At 39.6% G+C, this 16,721-nt stretch overlaps 1 non-coding gene and 1 pseudogene across 1 annotated transcript; both read right to left on the reverse strand.

Annotated features, from left to right (window-relative positions):
* Positions 1 to 1,869: 1,869 nt before the first annotated feature.
* On the reverse strand, positions 1,870 to 2,992 carry LOC109131598 (uncharacterized; annotated as a pseudogene).
* Positions 2,993 to 11,664: 8,672 nt separating this feature from the next.
* Positions 11,665 to 11,771, reverse strand: LOC147942330 (small nucleolar RNA R71). The gene has a single exon (XR_015560535.1). It is a non-coding gene; the product is annotated as a small nucleolar RNA R71 (small nucleolar RNA).
* Positions 11,772 to 16,721: the final 4,950 nt, after the last annotated feature.

The raw sequence follows: 16,721 nt of genomic DNA on the forward strand, positions 1-16,721 counted from the left end.
TTGTCGACTTAGAGGCAGAGCACCTGAGGTTAGAGGTTATGAGAGAGATTGCCGAGGCCGATGTCGAACAGTGCGTGGTTCCTCCTCCTCCTCATTGGGATAAACTAAAAGTTTGTGGCTCCTCCTCTTCTTAATCGGTTTTAAAAAGTTAATTTCATCGTGTTGTCGTCTCGTCTTCTATGAACTCTGAACTTTGTTCTTTTGATTTCTTTCTGTAATGTTTAATATTAATATAATTTAACCGGAATTACGATAACTCAGCCATAACGCACTATAACTCATCCGTCACATGACCTTTCGTTTTTACGTAAAATATTATAACTCAACCGTTAAGTCATGTATATCATCCAATTACTTGCTAATTGTTTCTTTTGATAACTCAGCCATAACTCACTATAACTCAGCCTTCACATGTGTCTAACTCTCTTTCATCGCACATATGTCTGACTCTCTTTCATCTCACATCGACTTTGCTGAAGAATTGCCATTAAATTTCCATTAAATTAGAATTGATTACATTCAGATAGGTAATTCACCAAAATAAAAAAATAAATAATAAAAAGCGAACTAGTTCCCATGGGAAGGCTAAAAACGAGTCTTCTGATCTCGGCACAAACTGATTCCCATCACTAGAATTTTGGACGGTCATGTAGTCTCAGAATGGGAGCCGAATAGATCGGACTCCAACGGTTATTCCACCACCAGCTTGCTCAGTTCAGATCGCAAGATCTGATGATCCCGCCTTAAGGCTTCAAGCCGTTCCATCGGCACTTCGGAGCCCTTGGACACCATCTCCTCCAAGAATGCACATGGACCTTCTATGGCATGGCTTTCGCGGAAGAAATGGTCTGTTGACTCCAAGTAGTTGACGTACTGCCTCAGCCTCTCCACGCTAGCTCGGTAGGTCCAGACGTCCGTGATGCGTGGGAAGTCAGACTCTCCCAAAGGTTTGTAATCACCTTCGGGTAAGTTGGGCACCACCATACGGGAGACCTGTTCTTCGCACGAGGCATGCTCAGCAAGTAGACGAGTCATGCGCCACTTCGCCAGAGAGAAACCTTCGGCGATGAGCTCATCCAGGACTCGGATAGTCCCTTCCAATCTACAGAGCCGAAAGACTTGCTCGAGTTTAAGACAAAGGGCATTGATATACGCGCCTAATCTCTTGCGGCGAGCTCGGTACATCCGGAGTTCCTTTCCCAAAGGATCCACTTCCTGCTCGACGACGTTGAAACTCAGAACGAGTTCACGGGATCGAGACGTCTCCGTCTCCTCTTGAGGGGGGGGGGCATTATCCGACGCATTCGGATTGAAACCGCTAGCTCCAGCGGCTGTCTGTTCCCGGGCTTCTTTCAACCATGCAGATCGGGTAGTCATTGGCATCTTTGCTAGTTTCGTTCGAGTTAGGGAAAACTCTGAACATTTCCAACCCTTCCCCTATTTATACTAAAACTTGGAACGCAACTGCGATCCCCTTCCACCAATCAGATTGCGTCAGGACTTTCGTTGTGTCCCAAGAACCACTCTAAAAGACCGTGCAAACATTCAATGTTTTTTGCCACGCGTCCCTAAAAAATCACTATAACTCAGCCGTAACATGAATCGACAAGACCTTTCGTTTTCTCGTAAATATTATAACTCAGCCGTAAAGTCATATATCATCCATTTACTTGCTGATTGTTTATTGTGATAACTCAGCCATAACTCACTATAACTCAGCTGTCACATGACGTTTTCCCATAAATATTATAACTCAGTCGTGACATTGAAATAATTCAGCCATTTATTTTCAGATTGTTTCTTCGGTGATAACTAAGCCATCACGGTTTTATTAATCATTATAACTCATCTGTCACATAATCTATCCGATCACAACAAAAAAAGGTTACTCTCTCCATTTCCCACTCCTTTCGTATCTTTTCTTTCAGCTTCATCTTTATCCAAACAAGCTCTGTCGTAGTTTGAGTAGAAAGGTATAAGATGATAACTGGGTGGGTGGCCGGACGAGAACAAATTATCCCTATGCAAATATCGACAGTTGTTGCTATTCATGTTGTAGAGACCGAGCCGATCATTAGCCGCCACTGATACGACGTCGCTGCTTGGGAACCAAAAGGGTTGTGCATATTCATCTTTCAATGCAGTAATTTTAGCGTCTTCCACTTTTACCTAAGACTGTCTCAAATTGTTCTCCAAAACCCATAACACAGCTCCGTTTCTTGATTCCGAATGTTGAGTAACACCTAGCTTTCCTTCGTAGCTGACCAAGATGAGACTGCTATCGCCTAATAGTACGTCCAAAACAGAGAAAATAGACCAAGTTTCGGTTCGCATACAGAATCGGATCACATTGTTCTTCATTGTTAACCAATGCAAGAAACCGTGTGCTGATACCGGTATAGCTTCTCTCGGGAAAAACTCTGATAACTCGAAATCATTCAGCCGCTTCCAAGCGAAGGAATCAGAATCGAAGACCTCACAGTTCTGAATATACAAAGCTTCCTTGGTCATCCATGTCCTTGGTTCAGAAAACCTAATGATCTTATACCGAAACGGATTTAAAGAAATCACCATTACACCTGTTGCGATCGTCAGATATCGAGTTGTAGGCTGGTTTACAAACGATGTACTCTGGTATCGTTTTCGCTCCTTTAAACCTATCACCGATACAGATCAAAATCCCATGATGTGTTTCACAAGCTTTGATCTTTGCGTTGTTCTAAGGAAGAAACTGAAGCGAGATTTGTGTTTTATCTTCTTTTTCTTCTTGTTCTCCTTCAACGCCGGGGACAAAACGGGGCCGATACTTAAACCATTTGTTCTCGTAATGAACAAAATAGCCGAAAACAGAGTTGGCTCTATGGAGATGATGATCGATAAATCTGAACTCGTAACTTCGTTTGTTGCACTCTTTGTTTTGTAGACGGAATCTTGCAATCTCTGTCGCTGAACAATGAGAGAGGATCTCTTGAATCACGTCTTGGTTCAACATCGCGCATGGCCAGAGAAAAGCTTTGAGAGGATTGTTTCTTGTGATAACACAGCCATCACGGATTTATAAATCACTATAACTCATCCATCACAGATTTATAAATCATTATAGATTTTACAACTCAGTCGTCAGGTCATATATATCAGCCATTTACTTTCAGATTGTTTCTTGTGATAACTCAGCCATAATGCACTATAACTCATCCGTCATATGACCTTTCCTTTTCACGTAAAATATTATAATTCAGCCGTTAAGTCATATATATCATCCAATTACTTGCTGATTGTTTCTTTTGATAACTCAGCCATAACTCACTATAACTCAGCCTTCACATGAATTGATGTGACCTTTCGTTTTCCCGTAAAACTATAACTCAGCCGTCAAGCAATATTTTGGCGGGAAACCATAAGTTAACCTAATAATAGACGCGACCTTTCATTTTCCTATTGTTTTTCCTTTATATTCTCCTCATTCATATGTCTGACTCTCTTTCATCTCATTCTTTGTTTCTATTGTTTCTCTTTATACTCGTTATTACAAAACTCACATATCTTTCTATTTGTTACATCTTCCTATCGACATGGAAGCTGTTCCTCATATCGATGGACAGTTTGTAAGAGATGTCGAAGCGATCATTTGCGCCACTGATCGGGAGAATATTATGGTTCTAAACCCTGGTGTGGGTTTCTGGGTTGACACAACCACTATTACGTGGTTCAAGTTCCTTCACGTTATCTCTATCGCGAATGGAGGAATACTTCAACACAACTGGCACCATGCGTGGCCGACGTACCGCTTGATTCCCTTCCACTTTAAGAGACGATGGTTTCTCCTCCTCGCGGTAAGATCTCTGGACAAACCACCATATTGATATTATTCTATATTCTTATCGTTTCTTTCCTTTAATTGTAGCGTAAATACACGTGGGATCCAAAGCATACTTTAACGGTTTGGACGCAGTTTAATTTGGTGGCTAGGACGTTATACGGAGCCCAGATGCGTGCACTCAAGAGGATAAGGGCAAAAGGTGGCAATAAACCCAAGATGTTGAGTAGCATAGTTTGGAATGATTTGGTTGATATGTTTGAAGAATTTGGCCCAGATGACGTCGGTTTCAGAAAGTGATTTCCATTGTACTTTCGTGTCATCTTCTATAGGAAATATGAACTATGAACAAGGAACTACGATAGTGTGTATTTTGTTTTTTGTTTTTTCGTTTATGTTGTACCGTCATATTAATAGAAATCAGTCGTTATTTCGACATCTCAACCATTAAGGAATGATAACTCAACCATTCAGTTCGATAAATCAAACACAATATTTAATAACTCAGCCATCAATTTATCTAAATTATTTACATAACTCAGTCGTGAATAACGATAACTCAGCCAACCCTCAAATTAGAATGTGTAAAAATCACTCTGAGTCTATAAATATACCTTTTTATTGGTTTTAATGATTGTAATATTCAGTTTTCAATTATAAATTTAAATTTTGAGTTATAATAGCATTTCATTACCAAGACACAAAACAAAGAGAAAAGGACACAAAACTAAGACAAATACACTAATAACCAAGAACAAGCATCCTCTGTTTTTTTGTTTTACATAACATTAGGATCACAATGGCAATGACAGTAAAACAAAAGCACATGAAGAACATCTTGATCATCAATTTCCATTTCTTAATTTCTCTTTTGTTCCACATTTCTTCTACCTTCAATCCTTCGATCATAGCTTTTAACTCTTCAATCTCCACTGCAACCTCAGATTTCACATTGTTTAACTCGCTGTCAATGATAGATAATTTCGGCAAAGCATCTACAACCTCCTCATACACACCATCTTCAACCTATTTAAACAAATGGTCCTAGAAATGCAAACGATAATAATTATTTCATAACCAGAAAACATAAAATTCAAAATTACTTACATCTTGTTTGGTTGTACATCGGAAGAAAGGTCTTCCTGGATTTTGTTTTGTGGTCGACGTGTAGATAACAACTTCTAACCCCCAATGACACTTCGAAGGAAACCCGCGGTTTAATTTTTGCCCACTCGATTGCCCAGAATTGCAACTCAAAACTAAAGGAGAAGATAGAAAAATCAAGTATAGAGGAAAAACGAGCTTGGTGAAAAGGACGAGACACTGTGAAAATGAAAAGGAGAGGATCGATTTGGAGAAGATGATGATTTGAAAAATTAGGGATTTGGTTTTAATGGATTTGGGGGTTTTAGTTTTTGCCAAACGAAGTCGTTTCTCACTAATAGAGAATGTCTAAAGACACATAAACGTTTGTTACTACCTCTGTTTTTATTTTTTTATTCGAATTTTGAGTTCAATATTTTAATTATTTTGTATAATATATAGTGAAAAAGCTGACTTTGGAGGATGTTTTACGCGTGTGGATCTGAGCATAAACATAAGTATTGTTCGGGTTTCCCCAACAACACTTTTTGTAAGATCGAGGCACGTTGTAAATGGATAATTTAAAAGAACGAAAGACCAAGGATAGAGAGAAGAATATGTTTTCATATTATTGAGGACCGTAAACAATAACTCAGCCGTCATAAACGGTATCTCAGCCAACCCTCAAATTAGAATGTCTAAATAACCGACCAAACCGAACCGAACCGAATTTTTTTTTCCCAATTTGGTATTTTTGTACTGGTATGTTTGGTTAATTTCGGTTATATTAGGCTAATCTACTTAACTACAATATATTTATGGTTATATATTAATCTAACCGACCCATAACCGGAAATAACCAAAAATTAATTTCAAATTTTTTTAAAAAATATTCAAATAGTAATCATATTAGTATATCCATATTATCACCTTAAACCAAACACATTAGAACCAAAACCAAACTGTTAAATTAAAAACAAATAATGTTGCTCATCTACACCCCAAACCCTAACCCTAACCCTAACCCTAACCCCTAAATGTCATGTTTTGATTTTTTTACACATTTTGATCAGAATGTGTAAAAATCACTCTTTGTCTATAATTATTACTCATTATTGGTTATAATAATTGTAATATTCATTTTTCAATTCTAAATTTAAATTTTGAGTTATAATAATTTAAATTTACATATATTACATAAGCCACTCGTTTAATATGATAACTCAGCCACACCATTCAATTGTTGGGGGGTTTTTTTTTTAATTAAAAAAGGTTCAGAAATTTGAATTCAAATTTTGAATTTCTTTTTATTCTAATAATAAATCGTTGAAAATGTGTTTATTACGCGTGTGGATGATAACAAGAAACATAATTATTGTTTGCGTCTCCCCAACAACACTTTTTGTATTCTCGAAATAGTATATAATAAATTAATATGGCCGTTGCATAACTCAGCCGTATGGCTTTACATAACTCAGTCGTAGCATTATTGTAAAGTACATAACATAGTCATCACGTATATTATTGTTAAACGACGTCGTTCGATTTAATGTTTTAGTATAAATGATGTGATTGTAGTGATTTTTTATTTTAGTAATCGAGATCGAGTCAAGATAATGGTGCAGATAGATTTCTACGGCGGCAGAACCCAGGCTAATGAGAAAACTCAACCGTAAATTCATAACTCAGCCGTGTGAAGTATATAACTCAACCGTAACTTAACCGTAAATCAGCCATAACTTTGAAAATAGACAAATCAATGTTTTACATACCCAAGTAAAATTCATACCAAGACAAATCCAAATGTTTTACAAATCATAGTACAATTCCTACCAAAAGAGACAAAACGAAGGGCATAATGCATTATCGCACCTGATCCATAAAATCAGGTGCCTCATCGTAGATTTCTGCTCTGCCATTTTAACCCGTATAGCCTGGATATTTTGATCACAGATGCCATCGAAAGACAAACCAAGCGCTAGACATTCTACAAACTTTAGAGCGTACACGCCAAAGTCACCAACCTGTACGTTTTGAGGGACCTTGGAGACACTATTCCTCCTAAAACTGAACTGATCAAAAGTAGGTGTACGATATTTGTGAGGAACTATATCGTTCATACTTGCTGGAATCATCAGCGTAAACGCCCTACAAGCATTCAGCATTCTAATATCACTGTATTTGGTTGCTTGACCCACGATGCTATCATAGCAATCAATATGCCTTCTGATGAGATCCACGTGCAACGCCACCCAGTGATTGCCTCCAGTTTGTGGAGTAATATACAAGTGCTCCACTTCTTCTATCCACTTCATTTTAGTCGGTTGTTTAGTGGAGCCAAACCATTAACTAAATCTTCGTAGCTGTTGCCTTTGAATTTAAACATTTTGGGTTTCATCTTGAACTGAGCATAGTCACGAACTATCATAGTGGTGTACCACGGGTCTATAAACGCAATGCATTTTTTGTGGAATGGAAAGGGATCTCGTTTGTACCTAACCCTAAGGAGTCTCATAAACGCGCTCATGTGCTGTAAAACAGATAATAACAACTCAGCCATTATGTATTATAACTCAGACTTAAACCTAATAAGTCAGCCATTATGTATTATATCTCAGCCATAAATATAATAAGTCAGCCATTATGTATTATATCTCAGCCGTAAATATTATAACTCAGTCACTTGTTAAACTTACTTCATCACACAGCCACCCATAGGTACCATCCTTCACTGGCCAGTTCTTTCTTTCGGTGATGAGAGTCCTATAGAATTTGCCTAATGGTGTACCCCTGAGAAACAAATAAGAATTAATATATAATGTTAACAAGTTGTTAAGAAAAAGGGTCTAAAGGGTCATACTCGGCGGTCTTTAGGAACTCCAAAAGTTTCTGCAACTTGACCGGATCAACAGGTGCCAGAGGATCATATATTCCAGGTCCATGTACACAGTTCTTCCTCATGCACGTCAGTCCGTTGTCTCCAATATATGGAAAAATCCTCGCTTGTGTAGCTTGTTGTGTATTCAATGCACTTCCATCCGGGGAAAGCTTAACACTCTCCAGCCTAAAAGCTTTAATTCTATCAAGCCTAATCTTTTCCTCTTCATCATCCTCAGATTCAGGTTGAAGGACATCGTTTTCAGCCATAACCTCGGCTGTCATATCACATAGACTGCTGTCAGCAGTGTCGGCACAAGCGTTTGCACCAGATTTGGCTTCTCCCTCATTCAAAACAGGTTCTACAAATTGCAACGACTTCAAAGTAGTAGGCTTAGTAGTCTTTCTACCTCTTTTCTTGTGCAGATTATCTCCAACCTTCTTTTCCGCCAACTCTTTGACCTTCTTTGCCACAGCTTCTTTGGCCTTCTTTGCAGCCGCCGCCTCATCCTTGGCCTTCGTTGTCGCAATCTCCTTGGCCTTCTTTGCATCTAATTCTTTGTCCCTCTTTGCATCTTTGGCATTTTTCCGCGTGTGACGCCAATGATTTGGTTTCGTAGCAGCTAGAGACTTCTCAATGAAATTAAGAGGATTATCTTTTTCAAAATCTTTATCCAGATTCCTACTGATCCCAGCCAAACCACTGCCATCTTCTTGTATAACATAGCGAAGACAATTAAAGTTAATGAAAACTCAACCTAAATATTCTGAAAAATCAGCCATAACATTAACATAATTCAGCAGCCTTCTTGGCCGCAATCTCTTTGGCCTTCTTTGCATCTAATTCTTTGTCCCTCTTTGCATCTTTGGTATTTTTCTGCGTGTGACGCCAATGATTTGGTTTCGTAGCAGCTGGAGACTTCTCAATGAAATTAAGAGGATTATCTTTTTCAAAATCTTTATCCAGATTCCTACTGACCCCAGCCAAACCACTGCCATCTTCTTGTATAACATAGCGAAGACAATTAAAGTTAATGAAAAATCAACATAAATATTCTGAAAAATCAGCCATAACATTAACATAATTCAGACATTACCACAGGACTGTTGACAAAGTAGTTTTGTTGCATTTTTCCTGGAACTGCTGGTGGACCTTTTGGTGTCAACAGTTTTTTCCGAAGGTCTTCTGGTAACAGGTGGAAAGCACGTGCTCTTTCATCTGTTTGAGATCACTCTCAACAGATCCAAACCTGGTTTCAAACCTTTCATTCATCCTCTTTTCTATTCTATATATGATGTTCATATATTTTACCTTGTTTTCCCTTATTTTATTCACAACTTTTGCATCTTTTGCTATCCATTTAGGCCATTATTGTATAGCTTTAGGACTAATCATGCATTAGAGTATAGTTGCATTGCATTTGCATCTTTTCATGCATAAATAGGTGATTTTGGAGCTTAAGGAGCATGGAAGCAATGCTGAGGAGAAGTGAAGCAATCCTGAGGAGAAAACAAGAGAGTTAAGGCTGTAGAATCAAGGTCCGGAGTCCAACTCGACCGCACCACTCGACCACCACTCGACCGTGTGCTGAGAAGGACTCGACCGAGTGGAGAATGCACGAGAGAAGCCAGCTCGACCAGCCACTCGACCGAGCACTGGTCGAGTTGACCGAGCCGTTGACTGCTTTGACTTTTTGCATTTTTAGGGCTTCCACCTCACCTCCTATATAAGGCCCTTGTACCTGCAGCCACCAAAGAGTCCAGCTTTTTAGAGAGTCTAAAACCTAGTTTTTACCTTTTTTAGATTTTATTCCTTTTGCACTTTCTTTTATTTTAGATTTTGTACTTGTTTAAGAAAGAAACACTAGATTCTTGCATTTTGTTTGTTTCATAACTTTCAAAATATTAAGATTTCGAGTTTTATTTCTTCATCAACATTGTAGATCTCTGTTTCATCTTTCTAATGATGCAAGTTTCAATATTTTCTGGGTTTTTGACTTATTTCACCATGTGTTCTTGTGAGTAGTTTACTTAGGACCTTGAGGATGGGTTAGGCTGGGTTGATCTTGTGGTTTATTTGATTTGGTCAAGCTTGATTGTTGTAGATCTCTTCTAGGCTAGATGATCTTAATGTTGATCCTATATCTGAGAAGGTAGGGTTTGATTTCAAGCATCTTAGCATCACACCAATGTTTAAGGAGCATAGATAAGGCTAGATCTAGAGCTTACCATTAGGCTTGCTAAGAGATTAGAAGTCTTGTTTGGTTTGAGATGTATTGCTTAATGCCTGCTTGTGTAGATTCTTTACTTTGTGAGAACAAGTCTAGAAATGCATAGGTTTGATTGTTTCTTGCCATGAGAGTGGATTAAACATGTCTTAGAATAGTATGTCTAGAGAACAGCTCAAAGTTTGCTTGAGATTTGTTGACCAAGTTAGATAACCACAATGATTAGCTCAGCCCATGAATCCCTCCTCAAGGCCTTCTTTGTTTATTAATATCTTAGTCTAAATATCATTGCTTGCTTGTTGTTTGATTAGTTTTTGCATTGCTCTGTTTTTCTTGTGTTGCTCTGTTTTCACGTTTAGTCTAGCTCGACCACGTACTCGACCTACACTCGGTCGAGTGCTGCTCGAGTTCATCTCCAGAATTTGTGTTTTTGATTTGTGATTGTCTTGTTTCATTCCTGTTTCATTTCCATTGCATTCACTTAGTTTTCTGTTCATTACTTGTCTTGCATTAGTTCATTAGCATAGTGTCTATCTCTGTACTAGTTTCATTATAGCTTTAATTTGTCTGTTCTGTTTGCATTTAGTATCTTGTTCTAGTTGTTTTTACTTTCTGCATTTCATATCTCATTTTAGGATTGTTAGTGACAAACAATCTTTACAATTGGCTTGACTTAGACGCATATGCACATCTTAATTGTTCACAATCACTCAGATAGGATTGACACCTCTTATACTGCAACTGCATAAGGGGAATTGAAACACCCTGACTTCTATTCATTCCATACATCATCATTCCATACATCATTCATTCACCACACCACAAAGAAAGTCAGTTTCAATTTGGCGCCGTTGCCCATTTAAGTGTGTTTTGTGACATTTAGGATCATTATTAGTCTAAGATTAAGTTCGTTTAAACACTTGTGAAGTTACTGAACTCGAATCTTCCTTTGCTTGGCTGTTTTGTGTTTCAGGTACCCACTCGACCACCTACTCGACCACCACTCGACCGAGCTGTGATCGAGCACTTGATCGAGCCAGAAGCCGGAACTAAATAGCCATTACTTCCCAGTCGACTCGACCACCCACTTGAGCCTGCGCTCGACCGTGTACCTATTCGAGTCTGTAGTAGAGTTTGTTGATGCACACAAGGTCAAAAGGCAAAGACAGTCTTCAACAGCCTATTGACAACATCCACAGGCTACAAAAGGGTTTGAGACATAAGCAAGGAAGAGTAGTTCAACAACAACAAGGTCAAGACATCATGGAGCAACAAGCTATCCATGAGCAAAGACCAAGGCACATTGGTGCAGGAGATGCACCCAATACCCACAACCAAAGGGCTGGAATTGTGCCACCTTCAGTAGCAAACAATAACGTTGAGATCAAGAGTGGATTGATCTCAATGATACAAGCCAAAAAATTTCATGGGTTGCCAATGGAGGATCCACTAGATCACCTTGATGAGTTTGACAGAATATGTGGACTCACAAAGATCAATGGAGTGAGTGAAGATGGATTCAAATTAAGGCTCTTCCCATTTTCTTTTGGAGACAAAGCTCACCTTTGGGAGAAGACTCTTCCTACTAGAGCTATCACCACATGGGATGCATGCAAGAAAGCTTTTCTGGCCAAGTTCTTCTCCAATGCAAGGACTGCTAGGTTGAGGAATGAAATATCTGGGTTTGCTCAAAGGAATAATGAGAGCTTTTGTGAAGCTTGGGAGAGGTTTAAAGGATTCCAAACTCAGTGTCCTCACCATGGCTTCAGCAATGAGTCACTTCTAAGCACCTTGTATAGAGGAGTGCTTCCCAAGATAAGAATGCTTCTTGATACAGCCTCTGATGGCAACTTCCTCAACAAGAATGTGGAAGAAGGATGGGAATTGGTTGAGAATCTTGCTCAATCTGATGGCAATTATAATGAGGACTATGATAGGACCATAAGGGGCTCCTCAACTGATCAAGAAGACAAGTATAAGAAGGATTTGAAGATGGTCAATGAGAAGCTTGACAAGATACTCCTAAGCCAGTCCAAGTCCATTCACTTCATTGGTGAAGAAGAAGCTCCAGTTCAAGAGGGGGAGCCTGAATTTGCTGAGTTGTGCTACATGCAAAACCAGGGAGGATTCAAAGGCTACAACCAAGGAGGTTTCAAGAACAACAATCTCTCTTATAGGAGCACCAATGTGGTCAATCCTCAAGACCAAGTCTATCCACCTCCTCAGCCTCAACAACAGCAACAAAACTACATCCCCAAGCAACAACACCAAGTGTTCCAGCCCCAATTGTGTCCCCCACCAGGGTTTCAGACTAACCAAGGCCAGGAACAAGACTTAAGAGCAATGATGCAACAGTTGTTGATTGGGCAAACACAAGGCAAGATAGAGACAACAAACAGGATTGCTGAGCTGAACAAGAGGATAGATGATATTTACAGTGAACTTCATGCCAAGTTTGACACACTAACATCCAGGATTGTGACTATGGAGAACCACCAAGCTTCAGCCTCAAAGAATGACCATCACAAGGGCACAACCATTGTACAAACTACTGAATTTGCCAATGCTATCAATCTTCGCAGTGGAAGAGTCTTACCAACAAGACTAGGAGCACATCCCAACACTGAGGACAGTGGAATTCAGGAAGGGGAGGGTTTCCAACAAGAAGAAACTCAGGATGAACACACCATTGAATTCGACGTACCACTCGACCACTCACTCGACCGAGTAGGTGGTCGAGTACCCGATCGAGCTGATTCTCAGGAGAAAATCAATCCAGTTACCTCCAAAGAAAAAGAAGTCCGGTTCATTCCTCCTCCTTACAAGCCTGCACTACCTTTCCCAGGAAGATTTAAGAAACAGATGGTTGACAAATACAAGGCATTGTTTAACAAACAAGTTAGAGAGATTGAGCTTAGGATGCCTCTAATAGATGCCTTTGTGATGATTCCTCCTTACCAAAAATTCTTGAAAGATGTTGTGATGGAAAGGATCAAGGAAGTTCAAGGGATGGTGATTCTCAGCCATGAGTGTAGTGTCATAATCCAAAAGCAAGTGAACCCTCAAAAGCTAAGAGATCCTGGTTCCTTTACTCTACCTTGCTCTATAGGGCCCTTAACCTTCAATAGATGCCTTTGTGATTTGGGAGCCTCAGTAAGCCTAATGCCTCTATCAGTTGCTAAGCACCTAGGGTTTACAAGGTATAAGCCATGCAACATCTCCCTAATCCTAGCTGATAGATCAATAAGATTACCACATGGTGTTTTGGAAGATCTACCAGTTAGAGTTGGAGCAGTGGAAGTCCCAACAGACTTTGTAGTCTTGGAAATGGATGAAGAACCAAAAGATCCTTTGATCTTGGGGAGACCTTTCCTAGCTACAGCAGGAGCAATAATTGATGTGAGACAAGGGAAGATTGATCTCAACTTGGGAGAAGACCTCAAAATGACATTTGACATTGTAGAGGCTATGAAGAAACCAACAATTGGAGGACAAGTCTTTTGGGTTGAAGAGTTGGACAACTTATTAGGAGAATTGATGGAAGAGCTAGCAGAACAAGATCACCTTAAAACTGTTTTGACCAAAAGTGGAGAGGAAGGGTTTATCCATGAAGAAACTAAGGCCTATGAAGATATATTGGACTCCTGTGAAGAATCACACCATCCAGAGGTTTTTGAGGGGTTACCAGCATTAAGAGAGGAAGTTTGGGCAGTTCAAACAGCAGATACAGATAGCTCGACCACCCACTCGAGCACACACTCGGCCGAACGCCAACACTACTCGACCGAGTGCACTGCCGAATCCCCCACAGACGACTGGTCTGAACTGAACGCACCAAAAGTAGAGCTAAAACCTCTTCCTTCTGGGCTAAGGTACGTCTTTTTAGGTGAGAACTCTACTTATCCTGTGATAGTAAATGCTAACTTGAGTAGGAAAGAGCTTGATTTGCTAGTTGTTGAGCTAAGGAAGTTTAGAAAAGCTATTGGTTATACTTTGGATGACATTAAAGGAATTTCACCTAGTCTCTGCATGCATAGAATCCACCTTGAAAATGAATCCTACTCTAGTATTGAACCTCAAAGAAGGCTTAATCCCAACCTAAAGGAAGTAGTCAAAAAGGAGATTCTAAAATTGCTTGGAGCTGGTGTGATCTATCCTATTTCTGATAGTACTTGGGTCTCACCAGTCCACTGTGTCCCTAAAAAAGGAGGAATCATTGTAGTAAAGAATGATCATGATGAGTTAATTCCCACTAGAACCATAACAGGACATAGAATGTGCATTGACTATAGGAAGCTTAATTCTGCTACTAGGAAAGATCATTTTCCTCTTCCATTTATTGATCAAATGTTGGAAAGATTAGCCAACCATACTCATTACTGTTTCTTGGATGGATATTCTGGATTTTTCCAAATTCCTATTCATCCCAATGATCAAGAGAAGACAACATTCACATGTCCATATGGTACCTTTGCATATAGGAGGATGCATTTGGATTATGTAATGCTCCAGCTACCTTTCAAAGGTGCATGATGTCAATCTTCTCTGATCTTATTGAGGATGTGGTTGAAGTTTTTATGGATGACTTCTCTGTCTATGGAAATTCCTTTTCTTCTTGTCTTACTAATCTATGCAGAGTTTTAAAGAGATGTGAGGAGACAAATCTAGTCCTAAATTAGGAAAAATGTCACTTCATGGTTGAAGAAGGGATAGTTCTTGGTCATAAGATTTCAGAGAAGGGTATTGAGGTTGACAAAGCAAAAATTGAAGTCATGGTTCAACTTCAACCACCAAAAACAGTTAAGGACATAAGAAGCTTTCTTGGTTATGCTGGATTTTATAGAAGGTTCATCAAGGATTTCTCAAAGATAGCTAGGCCATTGACAAGGTTGCTTTGCAAGGAGACTGAGTTCAACTTTGATGAAGATTGCTTGAAGGCTTTCAAGGAGATCAAGGCTGCTTTGATATCAGCCCCAATAGTCCAAGCTCCAAACTGGGATCTTCCATTTGAGATTATGTGTGATGCTTCAGATTTTGCAGTAGGAGCAGTTCTGGGACAAAAGAAAGATAAGAAACTTCATGTTATTCACTATGCAAGCAGGACCTTGGATGAAACTCAAGGAAGATATTCAACAACAGAGAAAGAGCTTCTAGCAGTGGTCTTTGCCTTTGAAAAATTCAGAAGCTACTTAGTAGGGTCCAAAGTAATTGTGTACACGATCATGCTGCTTTGAGGCACATCTACTCAAAGAAGGACACAAAACCAAGGTTGTTAAGATGGATTCTGCTTTTCCAAGAGTTTGACATGGAAATAGCTGATAAAAAAGGGATAGAGAATGGAGTAGCTGATCATTTGTCCAGAATGAGGATAGAGGATGAGATTCCAATCGATGATTCAATGCCTGAGGAGAAGCTGATGCAGATAGGGACAACTCGGCCTCCAACTCGACCGCCTACTCGAGCATGCACTCGATCGAGTACGTTTGGGCACACGATCGAGCAGGATGAGATGGAGGAGTGGATGGCACTTGAAAGTGAAGATCTACCTTGGTATGCTGACATAGTCAATTACAAGGTGTGTGAAGAAGTCCCAGCAGATATGGACCCTTATAAGAAGAAAAAGCTCCTCAAGGACATCAATGGGTACTATTGGGATGAACCTTACTTATACAAAAAGGGATCAGATGGGTTGTTTAGAAGGTGCATAGCAGAAAATGAAGTTGAAGGAGTGCTAGGGCATTGTCATGGTTCTACTTATGGAGGCCATTTTGCAACTTTCAAGACTGCCCAGAAAGTCTTACAAGCTGGTCTATGGTGGCCTACACTATTCAAAGACACTCACAAGTTCATCACAAAGTGTGATGCTTGCCAAAGAATGGGAAATATCACAAGAAGGAATGAAATGCCCCAAAACGCAATTCTGGAAGTTGAGATATTTGATGTGTGGGGAATTGATTTCATGGGACCTTTTAATCCTCCTTCAAATGGGAATGTCTACATATTAGTGGCAGTGGACTATGTCTCCAAGTGGATAGAGGCTATTGCCAGCCCTACTAATGATCACAAAGTGGTACTTAAACTTTTTAAGACCATAATCTTCCCAAGGTATGGAATTCCAAGAGATGTGATTAGTGATGGAGGAACACACTTCATCAACAAGATCTTTGAAGGAATGCTAAGGAAGTATGGAGTCAAACACAAGGTGTCTACAGCCTACCACCCCCAAACAAGTGGACAAGTTGAAGTGTCAAACAAACAAATCAAGGCCATTCTATCAAGAATAGTAGGAGCAACAAGAAAGGATTGGTCTAGTAAACTTGATGAAACACTTTGGGCCTATAGAACAGCTTTCAAGACACCTATAGGAAGAACCCCATTCCAACTGGTCTATGGCAAGTCTTGCCATCTCCCAGTTGAAGTTGAGTACAAAGCCCTATGGGCAATCAAACTTTTGAACTTGGATCTAGAGACAGTACAAGCTAAGAGAAGCCTTGAATTGCATGAGCTTGAGGAAATCAGATTGGAAGCTTACGAAAACTCCAAAATCTACAAGGAAAGAACTAAAGCCTTCCATGATCAGAAGATTCTCATCAAAGACTTACAGGCTGGAGACCAAGCCTTGCTTTACAATTCAAGACTCAAGTTATTCCCTGGGAAGTTGAAAAGTAGATGGGGAGGCCCTTTTAAGATAAAGGAGATCCTACCATATGGGGCTG

The sequence above is a fragment of the Camelina sativa genome, chromosome 6 (assembly GCF_030686135.1).
Source record: "Camelina sativa cultivar CO46 ecotype springtype chromosome 6, ASM3068613v1".
Classification (NCBI taxonomy): Eukaryota; Viridiplantae; Streptophyta; class Magnoliopsida; order Brassicales; family Brassicaceae; genus Camelina; species Camelina sativa.